The following is a 12,294-nucleotide window of genomic DNA, read 5'->3' on the forward strand; positions in this document are numbered from 1 at the left end:
TCTCTACTTCGAGGGAGAGCCTGAATTCATCAGGTGAACTCGGCTCACAGGCTCTGGTGTTGCAAAGCCCAGAGCAAAGGCAGGCTCCACTTCAACCTGGAAGCAAACCAGTGGTGGGAGCGTCTGAGGAGCTGATGCCCAGATGGGAGATTTCGGACCTCAGCAACGAAGGGCCGGCTGTACCAACTTTGTTGGGAGCTGGAGAACAATATTAGTTACCCCATACCAGGGCAGAGGTGAGAGGTGCTTCTGGTGGGACTAAAATCAGATTTGGGGTGTTGGAGAAGCCTGAAAAGATAGATATGACCTTATGGCAGGCCATATCAATTATGGATGCAAACCTCAAACTGTCCTTTTCCACTTTAAGTACCGATTATGGGACTATCTATTCCAAAGTGGAGCAACAGGGTTTGGCCCCTTAAAGATATAAATGAAAAATTGGAGAAACAGGAGGAAAAAATTTGTGAGATTCTGAATTCGTCAAGGAAAGAACTTTTATTGCACGGAAAATAGAAAGCTTTGAAAATCAACTAAGGAAAAACAACTTGAGACTCCTCAATTTTCCTAAATGTCCCTTGATTTCGCCTATGGAGATTGCAAGGAAGTATTTTAAGGAAATTTTGGCTATTCCACCAGAAAATTTGCCTCCTATTGTAAGAGCTAACTATCATCAAATAAAGAAACCTGTAGAGGTGTCAACTCCTAACGAGACTCAAGGGGAAAATATAGTGGATATTAATCTAACAACTTTTCTGGAAAATTTTTTAGAGGTTATAACAGAAAGGAAAACCTTGAGAATAACTCTGGCTTTGGAAAGTGATAGGGAGTATGTATTACGTATGTACTTTCGTCACATAAATGATCAGTTCTTAGGCTCTAATGTTCTTATATTTCCAGACATGTCTCAAAGATCTCAGAGGTGTAGAAAGGAATTTTTGGCATTAAGGCCAAGAATCCTTGCCCTGGGAGGGATACTTTTGTTAAAATTTCCCGTGAAATGTTTTGTTACATATCAGAATAAGAATTATCAGTTTTTTGAACCTAAGCAACTGTTAGGATTTATAGAATCAAAAGAGCAATGTATAGCTTGCCATAAACCAGCTATAGGATTTGCAGAGAATTGTCGCTTTTTAGTTTGAATGCAATTGTTTCCACTGATAATTTTCCTTTGATATCTCTCAATAAAGTAGACTAAACAATAGATGATCTTTTTCTTTTTATATCTTTTTCCTTGACTTTATGGATCTGTTTCAAGTTATAGTTGTACTTGAATGTAATATAAGAAAAATGATATAAATAAAGAATTAAAAAAAACAACTGCGCAGCATGGCTGAGCCTAAGGGCTGCTCCAAAGCTTATGGATTTGTTCTGTGCCTAATTGAGTGTGGAGCTTGGCTCTTTAGCACCCAGGTTGCACTTGATAGTGCTACTGGCTGTGGCTTCAGACTGTCACATTACACTGGTCAAATGCTTAAATAAATATTCCAGTGCAGAAGGGATGGTAAGTCTGTTCATCTGTGCTCGTGAGCATATTGCAGATGTCGGCCACAGCTTTTCAACTCGTCCTCCTCCTCCACGGTCTCTGCTGCCCCTTCATTTCTTCCTTCTGCAGGCAAGCATGACGGTATCGTTCTGATTTGCTCCATTTATTTCTTTGTTTTGTGGTTTTTTGGTTTGCTCATGGTTTTTATGTGGCTCAAGAGACTGCTGTGCCTGCTTGGAGTGGAACAAACTTTAGTCTGCAGCTGGCAGGTGTATCCTTCAGGGACCTGTGCAATCAGCCTGCTGAAGATTTGTGGAGCTTATGGTTCTAGGCTCTAAGCACTTTCTTGCTTCCTTGACTTGGTCAGGAGCTTGAGTGTGGGCTGTTAGGCATCAGTAGCATCCTTCGGGGCGCTTGGAGTAGCGGTTGCAGTTTCGCCTCCCCCCGTCTGTTCTGTGTCGGTCACAGCTTGGGGGGGGGGGGGGGGGAGTAGAGGATCAATCTGACTACAGTCCAACTGACAGCCCGAAGATCTCTGCATGGCAGCTTGAGGCAGAAAATCCCTCCAGATCCAGATACACTTTAAAGAAGCTGAAGCAGGCTGCAGCACCATTTTCCCAGCACATGGTGTATGAGTACTGTGATAGCCTATGGGGAAAATCAGGGGGGGGGGGCTTGAAAACTGTGTTTTGATTATTTCTGCAGTTATGTTTTTGGTCTCCCTCCTCTTAAATCCTATTTTTTGAAGTTTTTTGTCAGCTTTGAAATGTTTAAGCCATTTTTGGCACCATAACACTGCTGAAGTGGCCATCTTGGATTAAATGATGATTTTTCTAAGTTCTCAAACTTCTTGAAAACACCTAGTTTTGCTTCAAAACTGATGGGGATGGAGTCCTTAGACCCTAATACCCCTATATCATGCCTTATTTGCGCTGGATGGGCAGCTGAAGAGCATACTTGTGGCGCACGGGATGGAGGGGCGGGAGCTTCAGACATAGCCCCTCTACAGACTTCTAGGGCTGGAGAAAGGCAGATGGTCATGTTAGAAGGATGAAACACCTTCTACAGCCTCGGGACAGCAGGGTGTAGATGCTTTGCAGTTCAAGAAAAGGCATTTGCTCCACCTTAAGGGGCAAGGAGAGTTGTGCTCTCTGGCCTTTATCCCTGATTTCATTAATCTCCTCTGGCAGGCTTATGCAAGAAATCTGCCTGTCAGGTCTGTGAGAGAGCGGACCAGTGCGCAGGCCTCTGGATATTCAGAGTGCTTCTTCCCTGAGAGTAGAGGCTATTCTGGACTACAATGGTCCATTGGACAGGGACTCAGAGGACTTTGGGTTGAATTTAATCCCTTTACTTTCCCAAAGTGAAGCTTCCCCGATTGAAGAAGCAGCCTCTCATCTACAGGACCAGATTGGAGGTATTGGCTATAGGACCAGAGAGAGGATACCTCCATTCGCTGACTGTTTTAAGTCCTCTGCTTTGCTAGAGATCTTCACCGAGTCCCTTAGAGAACTGACGAGAGATCCTCCACAAACCCTGTCCTCTTCTAAGCAGGGTCTGGGCTCAACCCATATCTTTTCCATGGCACCTAGACATGAGCATCCTGGGAGCTCTCTGAGAGTGGCTAAAACCATGGCTAAATTGTATTCTATGGATCAGGAATTTGAGCAAATGTTTGCTGTTCCAAAGATGGATTCCCTGGTATCCCAGGTGACCAAATGCACTTCCTTACCAATTGATGGAAGTGTGGTTTTAAAGCATCTGCACGGCCACAGAGTGTATATAGTCCCCAGGAGACAGTTTGAGGCTCTAGCCTTAGGGATTAAGGCTGCAGCTGTGATGTCCTTTGTGGCATGCATCTGTCATTCTAGGCTACATTAGAGCCTTGAGACTCAGCCCCTGCCTCAGCTTATGTTTGGAATAGACTATGTAGCAGATGTAATCTGATGTAATCAGACTCATGGGGAAAGTCTCAGCATTTTCAATCTCCACCTGTCATCTTGTGCTTTGGATCAGGCAATGGGCAGGTGATACAACCTCTAAAGTGATGCTGAGCAGGCTCCCATTCAGGGGACAGATGCTGTTTGGCAAGGGCCTAAATGATCTTATGGCCAGTGTGTAAGATTGCCGACCATGATCTTTACCACACAGCAGACCCCGAGCAGCTAGAGGCCAGAGCCAGGGGTCCTGTCGTGGGTCCCGGCGCTTTCACCAGTATTCCACAGGAACCTCTACCCAGAGAGCCTTTCAAGGTTCCAGACAGAAATTCTCCAGGGACCACAGGAACCTAAGATTCAGGTTCACACTCCACAGTGCCAGTCAGAAAGCCACACCTCTGAAAACTGGAGGTTGGCTCTCACACTCTCTGGAGGCTTGGGAACAGATAACATCCAACCGCTGGGTCCTGGAGATTATCAGAGAGGGTTGTGCACCCTCTCTCTAATTTGTGTATTCGCCGACAGGTCAACCAGAGAAGGCAAAAAAAAGGGTCCGAGCAATGTTATGAAGGTTGCTAGATATTCAAGCCATAGAGCCTGTCCCTCCAGAAGACTCAAGTTCTATCAGATACTCCATATACTTTGTCGTCCCTAAGTAAAGGGCCAGGGAGTGGGGGGCCTATCCTGGATCTCAAACATGGCACTGAGAGTAAAGGCAGAATACATTTAATGGCTTTAACCCTTTCAGGACCAAGGGACATATTTGTCCCATAACTTTAAAATCCTATAAATTTTGATTGGGATAGTCTACAGTTCTAAATTTGATATGTACGGATTCCATATGATACTGCCTTTATGTAAACAAACTGGTTCCGACATTCATTCATTAGCGTCGTTGCCAGATTGACGAGAAGATTCACTTGCCACACTGTCCATAAGCCAGAAGTGTGATTTTTTTTTTAAAAAAAATAATATTTCACAAAAAAAATCAATTTTTTGGCATCTGCAAGCCCTTTTTACCATAAAAATGTCGTCAAAACCACAAAAATTGGCCTACGATCCTTATGGTCCTGAAAGGGTTAATAGAAGTAACTGTGAGCAACTGAACATATCGCTTTTCTACATAGTCCCAAACGACAGTTTTGTTGTATCATTCAACTAGCTTCTGCATTCCTTGAACAGTTACTTTCAGGACACAGTCCAATTCTTTATACTTCTCTTATGCTCCGATAATGATGATGATAGTCCTTTTATTTTTCTGGGTAGTTGGTGGGATTTCACTCTGATCTGGTCAGTTCATGAACTCTGCCAATTTCCCACCCACAAATCTTTCAGTGGTTCGACTTAAGCTGCTGGAACCATGTTCTGAATTCCTGGCAGTTACCAGAGGTGTCTGAAGGTACAACTGTGTTTCCCATAGAAACCCAGGTGCAAACTCCCTAGGTCACAAGTTCACTCACTCTAGAAGTTTTCTATTAGCACCTATTGTTCTCACTCCAACTGCCACACTGTTCAGCTCTAAACTGCATAGGGCTGCCTCTATCGCACACCAGTACACAGCTTTGATAATTTAAAAACTCCAAATGTAATGTTTGCAGCTCTGGGAAATAGATGCACCTCAAACTCCTTACTGGTGCAACTATTTGCCCAAGCTACAAATATGTGGACTATTGAGATATATATTTTAGATGTCTGTAAGGCAATGCATGTGTCCCCTGTATTCTCCAGTAATTCTGGTTCCTCAGTGTTCACTTTAAAAGCCTTCCTCTCTCATGGCAAGGCTGTGCACTGACATCCTTATTGCCTTTCTGGAAAAGAAAACATTTCAATTCAATTATGTTTGAGTAGTGACCATTTATAGCTCCAAATTCATACTACGCATTCAGATAGTCAAGGGATGAAGGAGAGTTTCATGGAAAAGTAAATTAACCTATGCACTTGTAATAATGAATCAATTTTTATGTTTTCATGTGATTTCTTTGTGTTTAAGATACCACATTCCCTATATAAGGACTGGCTTCTGACCAAAATTTAGAACATACCTTGTCTGCATTTAAGACGTGTATGTCCATATATTAATAAACAATTGTTAACTCAGAGCATAAGCTAGTGTTTATTTATTTATAGTTTCCACATCAGTATTCACCTTAAAAGCCTTCCCCTATCCCTAATGTCTATATAAGTGTTGCATTATAAGTGGGCATGATTTGTGGCAGGTATCTCTGTTTTTCAGTGAAGCTCCTATATGGGAAATAATGGCTGTGGTGAAAGGGTGGGGAAAGTCTTGCATCTGGAGAAGGTAAGTTAGAGAGAATATAATAATTTTAGGGTATGAAATGGAACATCAGGTGGTATGGGAATGTGGTAGAGTAAGACTAAGGCAGTAAATAAAGGGAATAAGCGAGGAGACACATTCTGGTGAGATCAAAGGGCAAGATACAAAAAAATAGACATGATGTATATCGAGGGAGCAGTGGTGTACCTAGGGTATGTGGCACCCGAGGCCCATCACTTTTTGACACCCCCCCATGTAAAAAAATATTTTTTGTAATAACCATGAAACGGAATAAATGGTCATAATAGAAACAGGCAGTGAAAATTTTCTTTTATTGGAACCTCATATAAGTAACCATTATTCTAAACATAACATAAATTATGTCTGAATTGTCATGACATCAAAAGTACATATCGAGTAGTTGCAGGTGATGCTTGGGACAGTTCTGATTGTATTAGTTCGGTTTTATGTGATTTTTGAATAGAAGGGTTTTTATTTCTTTTTTGAAGGTTTTGTAGTCTGGTCGAGGTCAATAGGTTGTAGAGTTGGGGGTTGAGTGTTAGGAGGTTGTCAAACAGTTTTTTTTTTCTTTTGACGATTTTGGTTGGAGGGTGTGTGAATGGTGCTTGAGTTCTCCTATGTCTGGTTGAGGTAGATTGAATTATTTAGCTGAAGAAATTAGTTCCCCCTCCCCCATTCCACACACATTAATTCTCTTCCATTTTTGTTCCCATTATAAAAAACACTGATAAGTTCCCAGAAAAAAAAATACATTAAAATAAGAAGTGTAAACAAAGGCCCCTAGAGATGAGAACATAACATAAGAATAGCCTAACTGGGTCAGACCAATGGTCCATCATGCGCAGTAGCCCATTCTCATGGTAACCAATCCAGGTCACTAGTACCTGGTCAAAACCCAAAGAGTAGCAACATTCCATGCTACTGCTCCAGGGCAAGCAGACACTTCCCCCATGTCTTAATAACAGACTATGGACTTTTCCTCCAGGAATTTGTCCAAACATTTCTTAAAACCAGCAACGCTATCTGCTTTTACCATAACTTCTGGCCACTTCATTTTTAAGCTTAGATCTTTCCTTCCAAACAGAGACCTTGCTAGATGTCAAATACAGAAAGAACAAGGTAACTTCACAAGAACTTAGCTGTGCAGGAAATATGAATCTCCTCATACACCCACCAGATAGTGCAAAAATGTGCAAAGGTCTGGTTTTTTCTTTCAATCACTACATAGCCTAATGCCACACAAGCAGCGCTGTTACAAACATATTCTGAAGGTCAATGCTAAGGTTAACAAAGTTTCCTTCCTTGGACCACAAGGAGATACTGACAAACCACTGGAAGAGATCCCAAAACAACTACCCAGGCACAACACCCAAAGACCCACTCAGTGTGTGAACCAGTTGAGTGGAGTGGACAAACTGGGGGGTGAAAATGGGCCCGGAGTTTGCTCAGCAGAATTTCCCAGACCACCTCTTCCTCTCAACACATTGACACGCTGCCACCACCACCACCATTAGGAACACCTCACCAGGTAGGCCAGCAATGCTTATAAACTTTATAAAACACATTATTATATTTTCTTATAAAGCACATATTTTAACTGAACTCTGACATCCTCAGCCTTGCCATTCACAAAAAATAGAAGGAAGAAAAGTTCCCGTTTCCTGCTGTCTCATGTCCCCGGCCTATACAATATTTTTCTTCTGCAGACCCTTCAAAAGTCTGACCAAATCCTTGTTTCACTTGCATTATAAAGTACTGAGGATGCCATCTCTTCCCCAATCCCAGGTCCTAAAGTCTAAGACAGTAGCGCAAACTAGTGCTGCCTAATTCAAGAAAAAAAAATAAATTTTGATTCAGCCTATTGAATTGGTTTATCGATTCGATTTTCCTGCCCAGTTGGGTGTTTGTTTTTTTTTCCAAACATCCTGGTGGGTTTATTTTATAGCTTTTTCACTCCCCCCTTTGGCTTCTCCTAACCACACTAGCGCTGTGGTGTAAATAAAATAAAGAAACAAAAAGGACTTTTCCTCTCTCTGTTAAATCCTAGCTCACGTTTGCGGTCCAACATCAGCTCAGGCAGGATACACATTTCAAATCTGACATATTGTAATCACAAAACAGAAAATAAAATTGTCTGGTTTTCAAATCTTGTTGGTCCAAGGCTCTGGTTGCCTTCTGATAAACTTGCTTGCCAGGGTCTCCTTCTTCCTGCATGTTAACCATCCATCTCTGTCCTCCCCATTTCCCTTCCCTCCCCAGGAAGACTGGCATCTTTCCTTTTTTCGTCTCCCTCCACAGATCCATCTTTTCTTAACTACCCTTTCATCCAGCATCTCTCCCTTCTTCCCCACCACCCCAGGGTCCACCATCTCTCCCTTTCTTTTCCTAACTATCCTCCTATCCAATATCTCTATCCCCCCCTCCACACCATCCCCTGTGTCCAACTTCTCTCCCTTTCTGTTCCTTCCCTCCCTAAAAACCATGGTCCATCATCTCTCTCCCTCTCCTCTATTTTCAGACCCATTATTTCTTCCCACCCAAAGTCCGGCATATGCGCGTCTCTTTGAACCCCCACTTCCCTCCGTGTACTTCTACACCAGGGCCCCCCCCTCCCTGAAGGCCTGTCCCCCTCTTAAAGATCTGCATCCCACCCCTGAATGTCTGTACCCCCCCCTTGAAGGCCTGCAACCCCCAAAGGCCTGTCCCCCTTGAAGGCCTGTCCCTCCCCTTGAAAGCCTGCCTGCCTGTCCCCCCCTCTTGAAGGCCTGTCCCCCCCTTGAAGGCCTGCCTGTCCCCCCCTTTGAAGGCCTATCGCCCCCTTGAAAGCCTGTCTCCCCCCTTGAAAGCCTGCCTGCATGTCCCCCCCCCTTGAAGGCCTGCCTACCTGTCCCCCTGGCCTGCCTGCCTGCCCCCCCCCCTTGAAGGCCTGCCTGCCCACCCCACTCCGAAGGACCGCTCGCCCCCCCTGGCCTCCCCACACCACCTACCGTAGAGAAGCAGCCTGCAGCGGGATCGAGATGCCAGCGATCCCTGCGCTGCTTCGGTGCTGCTTCCTCCGCCACGGTCCTGCCCCTCCTCTGTCAGAGGAGGGGCGGGACTGCAGTGGAGGAAGCAGCGCAGGGATCACTGGCATCGCGTTCCTGCTGCAGCCTGCTTCTCCACCGCAAATGGGGGGGGGGGAGAAATCGGACATAGGAGGGGAACTGGATGCCAAGACGGGAGCACCCCCTCAGGGCTTGCACCTGGGGCGGACGGCCCCCCCCCCCTTGGTACGCCACTGTGAGGGAGGAATGTCAGGGAAGGAAAGAGAATGTTGTATTTTTGCAGAGGAGGAGATAAAAGATATGCAGCACTTGTGGGGTGAGGAGGTGGAAGGTAAGGAGAAATTAGGTTCTTGCCTGCTAATTTACTTTCTTTTAGCCTCTAGACCGGCATAGGCATCTTACAAAGCAGGTTATATCTCATCATGACCAGCAGGTGGAGACTGAGACAAAATTTTGGAATAGTACATAATAGGTTACTCCCCCTAATTACCTCAGTCTGCCAAATAGCCAAGCAGAACTAGGAACTGTAAACAGAGATAAACAAGACTCCGAACAGGAGTAACAACTAATATAACTAAATACTGTTGGAAAATGCAAAGGAGAAATCCCAGCAAGAAAATGTCCCCACAGCTCGGCAGCTGAGTCACGGCTGCTGTTCTTCAATTCTCCCTGGCCTTAAAAAAATACTAGAACCCACAGAAAAAAAACAAAATCTGCACATGCAACACCCAGAAAAACATGATGACAATAGACAGGGTGGGGTCCTATGCTGGTCTAAAGAGGCTAAAAGAATGTAAATTAGGTAAGAACCTAATTTCTCCTTCTTTAGCAACTCTCCAGACCGGCATAGGCATCTTACAAGTGGGATGTAACAAAGCAGTCACCATCATGGGTGGGACTCCTGAAGGGCCAACACTAGAACATGCTCACCGAACACCGCATCCCAACACACCTGAATGTCCACATGGTAGTGTCTGACAAAGGAAAGCAAGGAAGACCAAACAGCAGCCTTAGAAATATCAACTGGTGGCACTGGCGAAGACTCAGCCCAAGAAGCTGCCTGACCCCTAGTGGAATGAGCCTTGAGAAAGTCCGGAACAGGCATCTTCTGAAGAAGGTATGTGGAAGCAATAGTCTCCATGATACAGTGTGCAACGGTAGCCTTGGAAGCGCCATCCCCCTTACATGGACCCGCTAAAAAGACAATCTGACTTTCTGAACTCTTGGGTCCTTTAGACATAAGAGCGAAGAACCTGAGAAACATCCAACTTTCGTAACCGATTCTACTCTGCAGATCCATCCCGAGAACTCAACACCGGGAGGACCCACTGATTGACATGAAAAGGAGAAACTACCTTTGGCAGAAAGGAAGAACAGTCGCAAAATAAGCCGTTCCCTAGAAAACTCCAGGAACAGAGACCTACAAGAGAGAGCCTGCAACTCAAAAACAGGTCTAGCAGAAGTAATTGCTACCAAAAAGACCGTTTTATGAGTAAGGTCCTTCAATTTGCAGGCCCCCAAAGGCTCGAAGGGTGTGCACACCAGCACAGACAAGACCAGATTAAGATCCCAGGTCTAACGGGAGGCTTGAGCAACTTGGCCACCCGCAAAAAGCGAACGACATCAGGAATGGCAGTCAGATGCTGATCCCGTAACAACCCTTGAAAGGCTAAGGTCGCAAGCTGAACCCGAAGAGAAGACCAAGCCAGGCCCCTGTCCAGGTCATCCTGCAAGAACTCTAAGATGTTAGGCAGGGAAGTGCGAAAAGAGACCATTCCATGTGCAACATACCACTCCACAAATGTATGCCAAACCCGCACATAAACTAGAGAAGTGGAAAGTCTTTGGGACCCCAACAGAGTTAAAGATGACTATTCTTACATAGGCGTTCCCTTTCAAGAGCACTAATTATAAATTACCAATCACTTTAAAGAATATAAGTCTTAAACTCCAAAGAGTAGAAACTTCTAGCAATGACCGCAGAAGTGCTGCTCTTGAAATCAAGCTTTTATCAGACTAATTAATGTACGAGCATTGTCTGTATCTTTCATAAGTTCTCTCCAAATTCAAGTCCTTCAGCACTAAATCTCTAAATGTAAGTAAATGTAATTTATAAGGCCTGGACACCATTTTGATAGTAAGTTGCTTAAGTTGCAAATAGTTGCATCAACCATGGGGACATGGTCACAAAAAAATATAATTTTAGTTGTAATTTTCTAAAAAAATGAAAAAATGCTATACGAGTATGAAATGCATCATCTGAAGAAGTTAGAACAAAAATTTAGACCCAAATTTAGTTCTTTCTTTTGGGCTCCGAACAGGGCTTTTTCCCCCCTATTTCCCAGACCCACAGCGGTGCTCCAGCCCTGGAGGACACACATGGGACTAAGTTCAAGGCTCCCATCCCTCCCTTGTATATACCATGGTATATGCATACTCCGCTAGCTATCGGGTGCAAACTTGACACGAAAGGGTGCCAAGACACCCAGAGAAATCCAGCCCTGTCCACATTTGCAAAAATCAAGGGGTTTAAGGCAGACAGTTTAAAAAAAAAAAAAGAAGGTTGTTTTTAAAATCCAAGATGGCCACTGCCAGAAAAATCATGCCAAAAATGAACCGTAGAGACTTTTTTGAAAAACAAAAACCTGAAAGAGATTTTGGAGGTACCCTAACCCCAGAAACCCCCCCAATGAAATGTTTTAATCCCTCCTTATTTTCCCATAGGGACTGTAATTAAAATACTGTAAATGTGCCTGCCTGTCAGCTTTCCTTGTAGCTGCAGGGGATGGAAAGGATTTTCTGCTTTAGCTCCCTCATATCCTAAGGGTTCTTATTCAGGGCACCCACAGCCTGCGTGCGCTCAAGCCTCTGAAAAATTCAGAAGGGGAGCTGGCTCCCAGGGGAACAGACCCCAAGCCCTGAAGTGACACACAACAGGCTGGCTCCACAGGTCCATCCAAAGGTTTGCCCTGTGAGCTGCAGTTTGGCTCCACAGAACCTGTGTCCTTTCCCAGGCAGAGAACTCCCAAATATGGGGGTCTCAGGGCACCGAAGCTCCCCTTCCCCCCCTCCCCCAAATTTACAAAATATAATTAAAACTAAGCAGAGTCCGTCCACCACGCACCATTCAAAAGAAGGTTGAAAACCCACCTTTTTGAGATAGCCTTCAACTCATAATCCAATTCCATTCTGCCCTCTGCTCACCACTCTATCCAGCAGTTTAACCACCCCGTCTAACTAGGGTTACCAGATTCTCCGTTTGGAAAATCCGGACACCTTAGGCCCCGCCCCGCCCCCAGTTCTGCCCTGTTCCAACCATCCCCGCCCCCGCTGCCTGATCTGATTGGGCAAAACGGCATCCGCACCTGCGCAACTGCCGTTCTGCCCGACAGTGATTTTAAAAGCCTTTCCAAAACCCGGAAGTCTGGTAACCCTATCTCTAACTGTAACCCCTAGTCCTAGTTGTCGAACGGGGTAGGCCACAAGGGCCATGGCCTCCCAAAAAATTGGCGCTCAGTCAGTTATGGCTCCACT

The sequence above is a fragment of the Geotrypetes seraphini genome, chromosome 6 (genome assembly GCF_902459505.1).
Source record: "Geotrypetes seraphini chromosome 6, aGeoSer1.1, whole genome shotgun sequence".
NCBI lineage: Eukaryota > Metazoa > Chordata > Amphibia > Gymnophiona > Dermophiidae > Geotrypetes > Geotrypetes seraphini.